Raw genomic sequence first — 14,710 nt, forward strand, 5'->3', positions numbered from 1 at the left:
AATTCCGCATGGGCCTGTCTGAAGGTCTCAAGGACGAGTTGGCTCGCGTTGGCACTCCCGACGCCTTAGAGGACTTGATTGCTCTGGCCATTCAGATAGACCGCAGACTTCGCGAGCGTAGGGCCGAACGCTCCTCCCAACCTCTGAGACCTGCCTGGATGACGGCCAGGACCCCATCTTCCACACCTTTCTTCTCTCCTCTCCCTCAAAGAGGACCTGCCAGTGTGCCTCCTGCTCCTGAGGAACCTATGCAGCTTGGACTTCTCCGACCATCCCTGTCTCCTGAAGAGCGAGCCCGCCGCCGTCAGATGAACTTGTGTCTATACTGTGGCGGCTCCGGACATTATGTGGCCAACTGTCCGGTGAAGTCACGTAAGTGCCTTTCTTCAGTGTATCGCAGTACCTGTATTCCTCCCTCCAACTCTCTCCATGTTGCCCTTCTGCTCTCGTTTCAGCTTTCGGGAAGGACGATCCACGTCAACGCCATCCTTGACTCCGGAGCCTGCGGTTGCTTCATTGATTCCGCCTTCACCGACCTACATTCCATTCCACTTAAGCAAAAGACTCATGGACTCGCTATCTTCTTGGCTGATGGTTCCCAGATTAAGTCCGGCCGAGTCACCCAGGAGACCCTTCCACTACTTACCTCCACCTCTTGCCAACACACGGAACTACTGATCCTTGATGTAATTTCATCCCCACTTTTTCCTGTGATTCTGGGCATCCCATGGCTGCAGGCCCACAATCCCTCCATTAACTGGACTTCGGGGGAGGTGAAGTTCCTCTCCTCTTACTGCCTGGACCACTGCTTTTCAGGGGCTTCTGAACAATCCGGAACTCTTCTCTGCCTAGACCCAGATCTGGACTTATGTCAATCCGTCCCCGAGCCTTACCATGAGTTTCTGGACGTTTTCAGTAAACGGGGGGCTGATTCCTTACCCCCGCATCGCCCCTATGACTGCCCCATAGAACTCCTCCCTGGGGCAGAGATCCCGTTTGGACGAGTCTATCCGTTATCCGAGAAAGAACAGGAGGCTCTGAAGACATACATCTCCGAGAATCTCCAAAAGGGGTTCATCCGGCACTCTACATCTCCTGCCGGGGCTGGAATATTTTTTGTTACTAAGAAGGACCAGACCCTTCGACCCTGTGTAGACTACCGGGAGCTGAACCGGGTCACAATTAAAAACCGCTATCCCCTACCCCTGATTCCAGAACTCTTCCAAAAACTAAGGTCGGCCACTATCTTCACTAAGCTAGACTTGAGAGGAGCCTATAATTTGGTCCGCATTCGAGCAGGTGACGAATGGAAAACTGCGTTCCGAACTCGTTTTGGACACTACGAGTATCTAGTGATGCCTTTCGGGTTATGTAACGCCCCAGCTACCTTTCAGCACTTAATTAACGACGTCTTCCGGGACTTCTTGGATATCTTCGTCATCGTATACCTTGATGACATCCTGATCTTTTCTGGGTCCCTGGAGCAGCACCGGGGACACGTTGGCAGAGTATTGCTTCGGCTCCGGCAACATGGACTCTACGCTAAAGCCGAAAAGTGTAAATTCGAGCAACAGGAGATCCAATTCCTCGGCCTTGAAATCTCTCCAGCGGGCATCAGGATGGACCCGCAGAAGGTCGCTGCTGTCCTCGAATGGCCAGCCCCCTCTGACAAGAAAGGCATCCAACGCTTTGTGGGCTTCGCCAACTTTTATAGAAAATTCATCAAGGGTTTCTCAGCCATTATCTCGCCCATCACCCAGCTCACCAAACTGAATACGCGCTTCCATTGGGGCCCTGAAGCCCAGGCCGCCTTCAAAAGACTTAAGGACCTGTTCACCTCTGCTCCTATCCTCAGTCACCCGGATCCATCTAGACCTTATATTCTGGAGGTAGACACCTCTGAGATAGCAGTAGGGGCAGTGGTCTCCCAACGCTTAGGTAAAGACGACCTGATGCACCCCGTGGGGTTCTTTTCCCGAAAACTCTCTCCGGCGGAGAGGAATTATGATGTGGGCGATCGGGAATTACTTGCCATCAAGTCTGCTTTGGAGGAGTGGAGATACTTACTCGAGGGGGCGGTACACCCCGTGCTCATCTACATGGACCACAAAAACCTCGAATACCTCCGTACCGCAAAACGCTTAAAACCTCGGCAGGCTCGCTGGGCCCTCTTTTTCTCCCGGTTCTGTTTCCACATAACCTATCGCCCTGGATCAAGAAACGTCAAGCCAGATGCCCTTTCCCGTATGTTTGACAGCCCCAAGGACCTCACACCCCCGGATACCATCCTCCCTGCTAACACCTTCCTACTCATCCAGCCAGACCTAGTGTCTCTGCTAAGGAGTGCTTCTTCCACATCTTCCTGTCCCCCGGGACTCTCTCTAGCGTCCAGAGAAGGCTTGTTTTGGAAGGATAACCTGATCTTCGTCCCCGAAGATGTGAGAATTAAGGTTTTGGGCCTCCTTCATGACCACCCACTCGCTGGGCACTTTGGTGTCCGTAAGACTTTAGAACTGGTACAGCGCTCCTTCTGGTGGCCAGGCATGAGGGAGTTTTGCAAGCAGTATGTAAGTTCCTGCCCTGTATGCAATCGGAATAAAGTTCCCAGAATTCGGGCTTGGGGGCTGCTTAAACCTCTTCCCGCACCCGACCGCCCTTGGCGGATGATCACTATGGATTTCATTGTGGAACTTCCCCCGTCTGAGAACTGCACTGCCATCTTTGTAGTTTGTGACCGTCTGACCAAGATGGCACACTTCTTACCCTTAAGGGGAACCCCCTCCACGACCGAGACTGCCCATATCTTTATTAAAGAAATAATCAGGCTCCACGGGGTGCCCACCAATATTGTGTCTGATAGAGGGGTTCAATTCACCTCCCGTTTCTGGCGAGCCCTATGTGAGTCTTTAAAGATCGATTTGGCCCTGTCCTCTGCCTACCACCCACAGACCAATGGGCAAACGGAGCGCACCAATCAAACCCTCGAACAGTATATTAGGTGCTTTTCTTCTTTTGTCCAAGATGATTGGGTTTCCCTGTTACCACTGGCGGAATTCGCCTACAACAATGCCAGCCATGCCACCACCGGGCAGTCCCCGTTCTTTGCCAATTACGGTTTTAACTTGTCTTTTCTTCCCGATATCCTTACAGAATCTCATGTGCCGGCAGTGCAGGATACGGTATCCTTTCTCCAGCAGAATAATCGGACCCTGCAGGAGGTCATAACCAAGGCTCAGGCTGACATCAAGAAGAGCTTTGACCGAGGAAGAAGGGGAGAGTTGATCCTTCAAGTCGGAGACCAGGTATGGCTGTCTTCTTCTAATTTAAAACTAGCATGTCCCTCCAGGAAATTGGCACCCAAGTTTCTGGGCCCGTTTCCCGTTAAGAGGAGGATTAACGAGGTGTCTTATGAGTTGTCCCTGCCTGATTCCATGAGAATACACCCAGTCTTTCATGTAGCTCTTCTCAAGCCTGCTGTACCTGATCCCTTCCCTGGTAGAGAAACAAGGCCACCTGACCCCGTGCTGATTGATGGCAGCGAGGAATTTGAAGTGGAGGCTATTCTGGATTTCAGAAAACGACGGGGACAAGGTCAGTTTCTAATTAAATGGAAGGGCTATGGCCCGGAGGATAATTCTTGGGAACCTGCTTCCAATATACATGCTAATAGACTGATCCGAGCCTTCTTTGCTGCACACCCAGAAAAAAGAGCCACTTGGGGCACCCGGAGGTTGCCCCTTGTGGGGGGGCAATGTCAGGAATCCGTCCGTTCCGTACGATCGACTTTCCGTACGCGCACGCGCATTCGTGCCGCGGGTCGTCGTGGGCACGAGCGTCTTCCAACGCGCGCGGGTGCACGTCGATCGTATGTGCGCGCGGTACACGTACGCACGGACGAGCGTTAGCTCGATTGGCGCCAGTGGCCCTTTTTAAAGGCGCAGTTACAGTGGTTCTGTGCTGTCTCGTCTGCAGCTGGTGCCTGAAAATACCTGCTTACCTGCCTGCTACTTATCTGATATCTGACCCGGCTCCGTCTGACCTTGCTGACCTCTCCTGCTCCGACCCCGGCTTGTTTGACCCTTCTTGGACTGATTTCCTGTTGCCGAACCTTGCTTGCACCTGATACCTCTGCTGTCTCCTGCCTGTTCCTGTATCTGCTTCCTTGCACCCGGAGGATCCATCCATCCTGATCCAGTGGCCTGCAGCCTTCTGCTTCCCTGCTACAGAGAGTTCCTGCTTCAGAGGATCCTCATCTCCTGACACCTGCTGCTGCACCTGGCTGGACTCTCCTACCCCACTGTGCTCCGGTCTCTCTGTTCCCATTCCAGTGAGACCAGAACCAGAGCCGTAAGAGAGGTCCCCTTCCACTAAGTCAGACTCAATACCCGAAGTTCTTAACACAGGTATTCACCAGAGCCTCTAGAGGTGAGGATGGACTGGGCTGCAACTGGCTCCAGGTCACGATCCCCAGCTCGCACCCACAGTAGGCAACAGGAGGATAGGGATAGTGAGGGACAAAGCCAAGGTCGGGGGCCACAAGCAGACAGGAATAGTCAGGGACACGCCAAAAGGTCAGGATCACAGGCAAACAGGGATAGTCAAGGACACGCCAAAGTCGGTAACAGAACAACAGACGAGCACACGCCAGGTAACAGGAAGCTAACACACAAAGGTTGATCAGCAGGGTTGGCCTGCAGTGCACAGGTTAATATAGAGTTCTCTGATAGGAGCTAGGGTGGAGCCATGCCAGAGGATGGATTACAAAAGCAGTCAGGTGAGGGTCGGCTGGTCTCTAGAGATGAACACATGGAAACAGGTAAGCAAACTCTATTGCAAAACCATGACACCTATAGACGTTACCTTTCACATGAGCCGTGTGTGGGGAACTGTGTCAAACACTTTTGAAAAATCCAGGTATACCACGTCCACCACTACTCATCTGTCCAAGGTTTTTCTTACCTCCTCATAAAAAGAAATCAGGTTCATTTGACTTCTTTCATGAATCCATGCTGTCTGTTGCTTAAAATATGTTTTTCCAGCAAGAACTCGTCTATGTGGTCTTTTATTAAACTCTCCAGTATCTTCCATATTTGGAGCACTAGATTCATTACAAAGGCATTTGATATTCAACGTGTCATGCAATGCAACTGGAATATTTTTAAGCAAGATTCAAATTCTGAGCCAGGAATTACCCTCTAAACCGGAAATAGTATTCTGAAAACCCAGAGGCTGAGGAAGCATCATAGCACCCAGCAGAGTACTCAAAGCCCCAAGCACAAAAGAAAAAAGATCCGCACTGGCCCTTGGTCATCACTGTTTGATCAAAAAGGAAATAACAAGTGTGGGGTGAAGAATTGTTGGGCCTGTCCATTCATGTCCTGTGAGTAGGTCAGCACTTTGAGCACCTGTTGGAATTGTCAATGAACTGTTTGTGCCTGTTCCCCATCTTACAGGCTTAATTAAGGGCACTTAAAAAGTATTGCAAGATGGTGATTATATCCTGTACACACCCAAGCGTTGTTTTTCTTTCCTATAACTATATATGGTAATATTCTAAGATTGTAAGGTTTGCTGACGCAGACAATAAAGTCCAAATGAGCTGCCAGCATATGCCCAGAGACTTACGACTCCTGTAACTTCCTGTTTTTACTACTATTAAAAGCTAAGTCTGTGGTCACCGGGTGTGACTCCTTGCTTGAATCTATGCATGTAAGGACCTCACCCATATGTATCGATACCTATGAATAAAGCTTCTTCCTTGCTACGGACCAGGAATCTTGATTGATCTGAGGTAACCAGGAGATTTTCCTGACATTGTGGCGGCTCGCCTGGAATCTGCCCATTGGGTGCCATTGTCCGTGGACCTCCTATTGATCTGTGAGTAATTAAAAAAAAGTAATTAAAAAAAATGTATCAATAAAAGACCCCTGATAAGATTGACCATAAACAGGGACCAATCGGAGACTGGATATTTGGTCCGAGGTCCAGATCCATAATTTGTAGATCTTGACCTTCCACTCCGTGTAAGGTAAGAATCTTTCTTCTGGCTTATGATTGTAGGGGAAATAGTGTTATCTTTTGGTCTTTGTACTGTGGTGATTTTTCCTATGTATGATAGTAATAGTCAAGTTGTTTTTCTTTGTGTTCTTTTTTTGGTTTACCAACATTAATTAAGAGAGAATAAGAGTACCAGTGACCCAAGTAGGATTCTGTAGAGGAAATCTCTGGGGTGCTGAAGACAGGGCCATCTGGTCTGGGGCCAAGGTAACTAGAACTGTGTCCTCTGCCTAGGTAGAAAAAAAAGACAGTTTTGTCACAAGAGGAGAGATATTGTGAGTCAGTGCTGTATTGTTAGAATTCTCCGGACATCTAAGTGCACTTCCTCTTTTGTGTGTGTGTGAAAAGTGTGTATGTGAGTGATTTCTGATCAGATGATTAATTTCTGCTTTAACCAACTGTACTTTAGAAAGGGGCATGGTCAGTTTTTTTCCAACAATTGTTTGCAAAATCAAGATTTTTTTTCACAAAGTTGTCATATTAGCAGGTTATTTCTCATACGCAGCATATGCATACCACAAATTACACCCCAAAACACGTTCTGCTATTCCTCCCAAGTATGGCGATACCACATGTGTGAGACTTTTACAAAGCGTGGCCACATACAGTGGCCCAAACATGCAGGGAGCACCATCAGGTGTTCTGGAGCATAAATTACTGATAAATTACTTGTCTGAGTATCGCCGGGATGGATGAGCGTGGATGGCGGGGTGGCTGAGTGTGGATGGCGGGATGGCTGAGTGTGGATGGCAGGATGGCTGAGCGTGGATGGATGAACGTGGATGGCAGGATGGCTGAGTGTGGATGGCGGGATGGATGAGTGTGGATGGATGAGCATGGATGGCGGGATGGCTGTGCGTGAATGGAGGGATGGCTGAGCGTGGATGGAGGGATAGTTGAGCATTGATGGAGGGGTGGCTGAGTGTGCATGGCGGGATGGATGAGCATGGATGGTGGGATGGCTGAGCGTGGATGGCAGGATGGCTGAGTGTAAATGGGGGGATGGCTAAGTGTAAATGGCGGGATGGATGGGCATGGATGGATGAGCATGGATGGCGGGATGGATAAGCATGGATGGCCGGATGGATGAGCGTGGATGGCGGAATGGATGAGCTGGATGGCTGAGCATGAATGGTGGGATGGCTGAGTGTGGATGTCTTATAGAGAAGGATGGATGGTTGGATGCTGGATTTGTCACTGAGCAGCGCTGTGGGCACTACACATCCAGCCCACAGGGCTGCTGCATCCGTTCTCTCCCCTCTGCGTTCACACTGTACGGAGAGGGGAGAGAGGAACTGGATATGACGCTGGTTTGTTTACTTGTGATCACTCTGTCATTTGACAGAGCGATCACGTGGTAAACGGCGGCTGTCAGTGGCCATTTACCATGATCCGTGATGCACCGGGTCCTCTGGACCCCACGGTCACGGATGCTCCCACGTGTGCGCCCCAGGGGGCGCGCGGGAGTGCGATTCTGGGAGGACATCATAGTATACCCTCCCAGAGTTATCTGACCACCCTGTAGCCATCATTTGGCTATGGGACAGTTGGTAAGTGGTTAATCCCTCCACATTGTTACCAATACCAACTAATGGTGAACCACATGATTTCGCTACAGCAATAGCAGAAAAGGTGCTACCTAGGAAGGATCTGAGTGACACATCATTAGTCAACCCTAATATGGTACTGCATGTAGATAGTTCTAGCAAAAAGAATCTTGATGGCACATGTGCAATGGGATATGCTGTAGTTTCAGACTCAACCATACTTGAGGCTAAATCCTTACCAAAACACTATTCAGCACAAGCAGCAGAACTTGTTGCTCTGACAAGAACATCCATTCTTTCCAAAGGTAAGGCAGTAACCATCTATACAGACAGCTAGTATGCCTTTTCCACAGTACATGTATTTACACAACAATGGAAAAACAGGGAAATTATAACTTCTAGTGGAAAGCCCATCATACTAGGGAGCGTGTCACCTGCCATGTTGCCTGCCACCAGATGCCATCAGTTGCCCCCCTGCGGAGTCCCTCCTTACATCATGTGCCCCCAGCGGAGTCCCTCCTTACATCAGGTGCTCCCAACAGAGTCCCTCCTTACATCAGGTGCCCCAAGCAGAGTCCCTCCTTACATCAGGTGTCCACAGCATTATCCCTCCTTACATCAGGTGCCCCCAGCATGGTCCCTCCTTACATTAGGTGCCCCAGCAGAGTCCCTCCTTAAATCAGGTGCCCCCAGCGGAGTCTCTCCTTACATAAGGTGCCCACAGCAGCGAAGCCTTCCTCACATCTGTGTCCCCATCAGCAGCAGAGTCCTCCTCACATGTGTCCCTATCAGCAGCAGAGTCCTCCTCACATGTGTCCCCGGCAGCACAGCCCTCCTTCATGCTGCTTCTATCTCTGTCCCCTTCTGCGGCAGCTAGTTCCTGGCTTTCTCTGTGTGTTCAGTGGAGAGGGGAGGAGCCTCTAATTGCACTAATTGTCTACAAAATTGCCCGGTATGCGCTGGAGCCAGGCCTCACTTGGCTACAGTATCATTTCCATTAGATGACCAAACTGATCCTGAAGGACTACAATGCATGTTGAAACTGTACAACAAGGGTTACACACCTAATATTAATACATCCTGTCATACTTTGGGTTTGTTTCCCCAGGTTCAGAGACCAGTGGTCACGGTGTATCCTGGTGACTATTCTTGTTTTGCACTCCTGGGGAATCAGAGTGGAACAGACTTGCAACAATTACCTGATGAGTACTGTAGCAATAGAGTGGTCACAAAAGAAGGTGGCTGGGTTGAACATGCTACCCAGAGGGCTGATGTTTGGTGGTTGTGTAGTGACAGGAAGCTGAGAGCCAGGATCCCAGCCAATGCCCGAAGGGATTGCGTTTTGGTCCAGCTAGCTATGCCCATATGCATCCTTTCAGAACCCCCATGGAAGGAAAGCCACCAACGAGAGCGGAGAGACACCTCTCTAAAAGGGTCTTTTGATTCCCAGGTCTATATTGATGAAATAGGGGTCCCGCGGGGAGTGCCAAATGAATTTAAGGCCAGGAACCAAGTGGCTGAGTCTCTGTTCTTCTGGTGGAGTACAATAAATAAGAATCTTGACTAGATAAATTACATTTATCAGCAAAGATTTGTAAATTATACTAGAGATGCAGTTAAAGGTCTAGCTGAACAACTATCTACCACATCACTTATAGCTTGGTAAAACAGAATGGCACTAGACATGGTGTTAGAAAGAGGAGGAGTTTGTAAAAAAATGGATTGAGACTGCAATTACAAGAACTATGTATCAGACAGTCCCTGTCTCAGATGAGACTTAGGCCGCGTACACACGGGCGGACTGTTCGCCCAACTTAGTCCGCTGAACAGTGTTTCAGCGGACAGTCCGCTCGTGTGTGGGCTTCAGCGGACTGTTTCAGCGGACAGTCTGACGAACAAAGTTTTTCGGAATTTCCATAAGACAGTCCGCTGAAACTTGGTTTCAGCGGACAGTCCGCTCGTGTGTAGGCTTGTTCGACAAACTAAGTTTCGCGCATGCTCAGAAAGGATTTACACAGCGAAGGTTGCATTGCAGTGTATTGGACGTCGAATTTCTCGTCCCGTCGTACGTGCCGTTCACGTCATCGCGCACGCTTTCAGCGGACTGTTAGTTCATCGTGTGTGGTCAAGTCCGTTCATGCAAATTTTGAGCGGACTGTTTGTCGGATTGTTTGACGAACTAAGTTGGGCGAACAGTCCGCCCGTGTGTACGCGGCCTTATGATGATGTTGGGGCTGAAACTGCGATTGATGATGACCACCAGGCTAAAAGTGTGTCCAATACAGGCACTGTGTTTGAAAACCACTGCAGATGAAGAGCAGCTACAAAGAGGAGGGAAATGTTGGAATTATCAAAGAACTGTTTGTGCTGGTTCTCCATCTTATAGGCTTAATTAAGGACACTTAGAAAGTATTGCAAGATGGTGATTATATCCTGTACACACCCAAGCGTTGTTTTTCTTTCCTATAACTATATATGGTAATATTCAAATGCCCCATACACACAATCAGACTTTTTGACAACAAAACCGTGGATTTTTGTTGGAAGGATGTTGGCTCCAACTTGTCTTGCATACACACAGTCACACAAATGTTGGCCAACAATTACAAATGTAGTGATGTACAAGACGTATGGTGAGGCGATGTAATATTTCCATTACAAACACTAGATTTACAAGACCAAGCGCTTCTGGCTCGTTCTGGTTTCCGAGCATGCGTGTTTGTAATTTGGACTTGTGTACACACGATCAGAAAATCTGCCAACATACATTTGTTGGCGGAAAATTTGAGAGCATTCTAGCCAACATTTGTTGCCGGAAAGTCCGACAACAAATGTCCGATGGAGCATACACACGGTCGGATTTTCCACCAACAAGATCACATCTAACATTTCCCGTTGGAAAATCTGATCTCTGATCGTGTGTATGGGGCATCAGAGTGCAATTAGGAAAACTAAAATAGACCACGAGAAGCACAGTAAAGAAAATCCCTCAAAAATGTTTGAATTATATTAACAGCAAAAAAGTGAGGTCAGAGCATATTGGCCCAATAAAGGATGATGAAGAAGGTGGTTACAAATGATAAGGAGAAGGCAACTGTACTAAATGCAATAGTAATATAGTATAGTAATTAGACATGTGCGATTCGTTTCCCAAAATTCGTATGTTCGGGAGGATCCGAAATACGAATTGCCGTGCGTCTGAATTCTGTACGGAATACAAACTTTTGTTTACGGATTCCGGATTTCGGACGATGACTCAGTCATTATGGTTATTATGACTTGCGAAAGACTTCTGTAATAGAAGTCAATGTAAGTTGCCTGAAGACATCAGTGAAGGACTCGAATCGACGACAACTCAGTCATTATGCTTATTATGAGGGGCTCCCACCATCCCTGGGCTGTGCTGACTTCCTCCTGGGCTGTACCTCTGCTGTGCATATTATGAAGGGCTCCCACCATCCCTGTGCTGTGCTGACTTCCTCCTGGGGCTGCTTATTATGAGGGGCTCCCACCATCCCTGTGCTATGCTGACTTCCTCCTGGGGCTGTACCTGTGCTGTGCATATTATGAGGGGCTCCCACCATCCCTGGGCTGTGCTGACTTCCTCCTAGGCTGTACCTCTGCTGTGCATATTATGAGGGGCTCCCACCATCCCTGTGCTGTGCTGACTTCCTCCTGGGGCTGCTTATTATGAGGGGCTCCCACCATCCCTGTGCTATGCTGACTTCCTCCTGGGGCTGTACCTGTGCTGTGCATATTATGAGGGGCTCCCACCATCCCTGTGCTATGCTGACTTCCTTCTGGGGCTGCTTATTATGAGGGGCTCCCACCATCCCTGTGCTGATTTCTTCCGGGTGCTGTACCTGTGCTGTGCATATTATGAGGGGCTCCCACCATCCCTGTGCTGTGCTGACTTCCTCCTGGGGCTGCTTATTATGAGGAGCTCCCACCATCCCTGTGCTATGCTGATTTCTTCCGGGTGCTGTACCTCTGCTGTGCATATTATGAGGGGCTCCCAGCATCCCTGTGCTGTGCTGACTTCCTCCTGGGGCTGCTTATTATGAGGGGCTCCCACCATCCCTGTGCTGTGCTGACTTCCTCCTGGGGCTGTACCTCTGCTGCGCATATTATGAGGGGCTCCCACCATCCCTGTGCTATGCTGACTTCCTCCTGGGGCTGCTTATTATGAGGGGCTCCCACCATCCCTGTGCTGTGCTGACTTCCTCCTGGGGCTGCTTATTATGAGGGGCTCCCACCATCCCTGTGCTATGCTGACTTCCTCCTGGGGCTGTACCTCTGCTGTGCATATTATGAGGGGCTCCCACCATCCCTGTGCTGTGCTGACTTCCTCCTGGGGCTGCTTATTATGAGGGGCTCCCACCAACCCTGTGCTGTGCTGACTTCCTCCTGGGGCTGCTTATTATGAGGGGCTCCCACCATCCCTGTGCTGTGCTGACTTCCTCCTGGGGCTGCTTATTATGAGGGGCTCCCACCATCCCTGTGCTATGCTGACTTCCTCCTGGGGCTGTACCTCTGCTGTGCATATTATGAGGGGCTCCCACCATCCCTGTGCTGTGCTGACTTCCTCCTGGGGCTGCTTATTATGAAGGGCTCCCACCATCCCTGTGCTGAGCTGACTTCCTCCTGGGGCTGTACCTCTGCTGTGCATATTATGAGGGGCTCCCACCATCCCTGTGCTGTGCTGACTTCCTCCTGGGGCTGCTTATTATGAGGGGCTCCCACCATCCCTGTGCTGTGCTGACTTCCTCAGGTGCTCGAATCTGTTACACGTCACCTGACTGGCTGAAAGGACAGGCGCTCTGATTGTTTAGACGGCAGGCGTCCAATCACAGCGGGGGATGGGAAGAGAGGACAGGAGACAATATCAAGGAGCTGTCCTACTGAGACAAGTAAGTGCAGACGTGGGGGGGCACACTGGCAGCATTTGATATGGCACAATGGCTGCGTTTGATGGGGCACAGTGCTGGCAATTGATGGGCACAGTGGCTTTGTTTGATGGGGCACAGTGGCTGCATTTGATGGGGCACAGTGGATGCATTTGATGGGGCAAAGTGGCTGCATTTTATGGCACAATGGCTGCGTTTAATGGCACAGCGGTGGCAATTGATGGACACAGTGGCTGCGTTTGATGGCACAGTGGCAAAAATTGATGGGCACAGTGGCTGTGATTGATGGGTTTTTTTTTCAGAATTTTTCAGTTTGTTTGTGCCCCCCTAAAAATTTTGAGCACCAGCCACCACTGTACTCTGCTATGCATTATACACTATTATATAGTATATGATATATATATATATATATATATATATATATATATATATATATATATATATATATATATATATATATATATATATGTATATATATGCTTTATATATTATACTATGTTACTATATATGCTTTATATATTATACTATGTTACCCTAGATGTGAACATACATGAAAAGCTTTTTCCATTATCAACCATTCAATTATATACATTACCTTATGAATTCCCCCATGCAGTCTATACTTTTATTTTTATATTTATATTTTTATTTCTCTCTCTCTATATATATATATATACACAGTATATACATTTTTTATCACATACTGCATATCGCAGTTTTTACTTATTCATGTGTAGGCCTCTATGTTGGTATATACGCATACACTGTTGAGTACTAGCATCAGGTTTTCACTTTTATCCATGGTGTTTTCTGATTTAGTGGTCTGTGATGTGTAAAGAGCATTCTATCAAAGGAGGACTATTCCTCCAAAACGATAACATCCATCTAGTCCACTACATATTAGCATGCAGATCAGGCTTGGTTCCATAAGTCTCTGAGGAAGAGGAAAAATCCTTGAAACGCGCCAGGGATTTGAGCACTGTCATATGACCTTTTAAATGTTTGATGTGGTATTATTCCAGATACCAAATGTGAGTACTATACTTTATTACTGTTTTTTAAAAGAAACTTTATACCAAGGATAATACATTACACCACATGCCTTTTATTCTTTCTCTCATTGCTTTACCTGTATGTATGTTTGAAATGTGAGAAGCATTGGAGTTATTACATGCTATATGCAATCCGTGTAGACATTGTACTGTATTTAGTAGTAGCTGCCTGTTTATGGCCACCCTTACTACTCTGTAGAACATTTGCCCTTTAATCGCTCATCTTATATAATACAGATACATTTATCTGTGTAAAGACACAAAACCAGACCTAAGTCCATGAAGAACATAGATCTGTGTATAGTATACTCATGCTCCTCTTTGTTTAGAAGAAAAACGAAGTTAATGTGTGTGTTTTGATGTCATGCACATATTCATTTCGGAGATTAGACTTGATTTTATATCAAGCACATTTTTACCAGGTTTACCACTTAGATAACAAAGCTCGCCTTGTACTAGTACAGATATCAAATGCCACGTGCCAGACTAAAAAAAATTATGTAACTTATCTCCTCTTGCTAGGAAACATTTACCATTTATAAGAATGCTGCACTGTTGTAAGCTTTGATTAGCGCCCCCCTACTAGAAACACCTGTTTGGCCATGCTTGGATTAAAGGGTTACTTAACCTAGGACCCTGCATTCACTATATCTGGTCTCCCACAGTACACTGAACATGGACATGCAATTGTTTTAGTAAATATAAACTAATCAATACATTTTCTTATCAGTGGTTTGAGCAGTCTTATGACCTCTATCAGTGTCTGGTTAAAGCTTGTAGGAGTTTTCATTCAATTCTGATTGTCCTATGAGGCTGCATGACCCCTGACTCTCTGTCTGGACAGTGCTGGTTGGCCGTGTGCTGATCACATGCTCTATCTCAAGAAAAAAACAAAACTCTCTAGCAATACACACCAAACTGAGCATGCGCAGCTTTTACTAGCAGGCAATGGTTTGGGGACTGTGGAAGAAGGGGAGGATCAAAAAATACGGGATCAAACAGCCTTTTAACACAATGTGGAGGTTTAACCCCTTAGGCTCCACAGTGAGTATAACAAGCATGCTTAACTGCATATACAGACTGATTTTAATGTTATGGGTTTAGTAACACTTTTTAAGGGTAGTTCTAAAAACATATTACCAATGAA

The sequence above is a fragment of the Lithobates pipiens genome, unplaced genomic scaffold (assembly GCF_037356315.1).
Source record: "Lithobates pipiens isolate NorthernLeopardFrog02 unplaced genomic scaffold, aLitPip1_a1.2 Scaffold_1, whole genome shotgun sequence".
NCBI classification, from domain to species: Eukaryota; Metazoa; Chordata; class Amphibia; order Anura; family Ranidae; genus Lithobates; species Lithobates pipiens.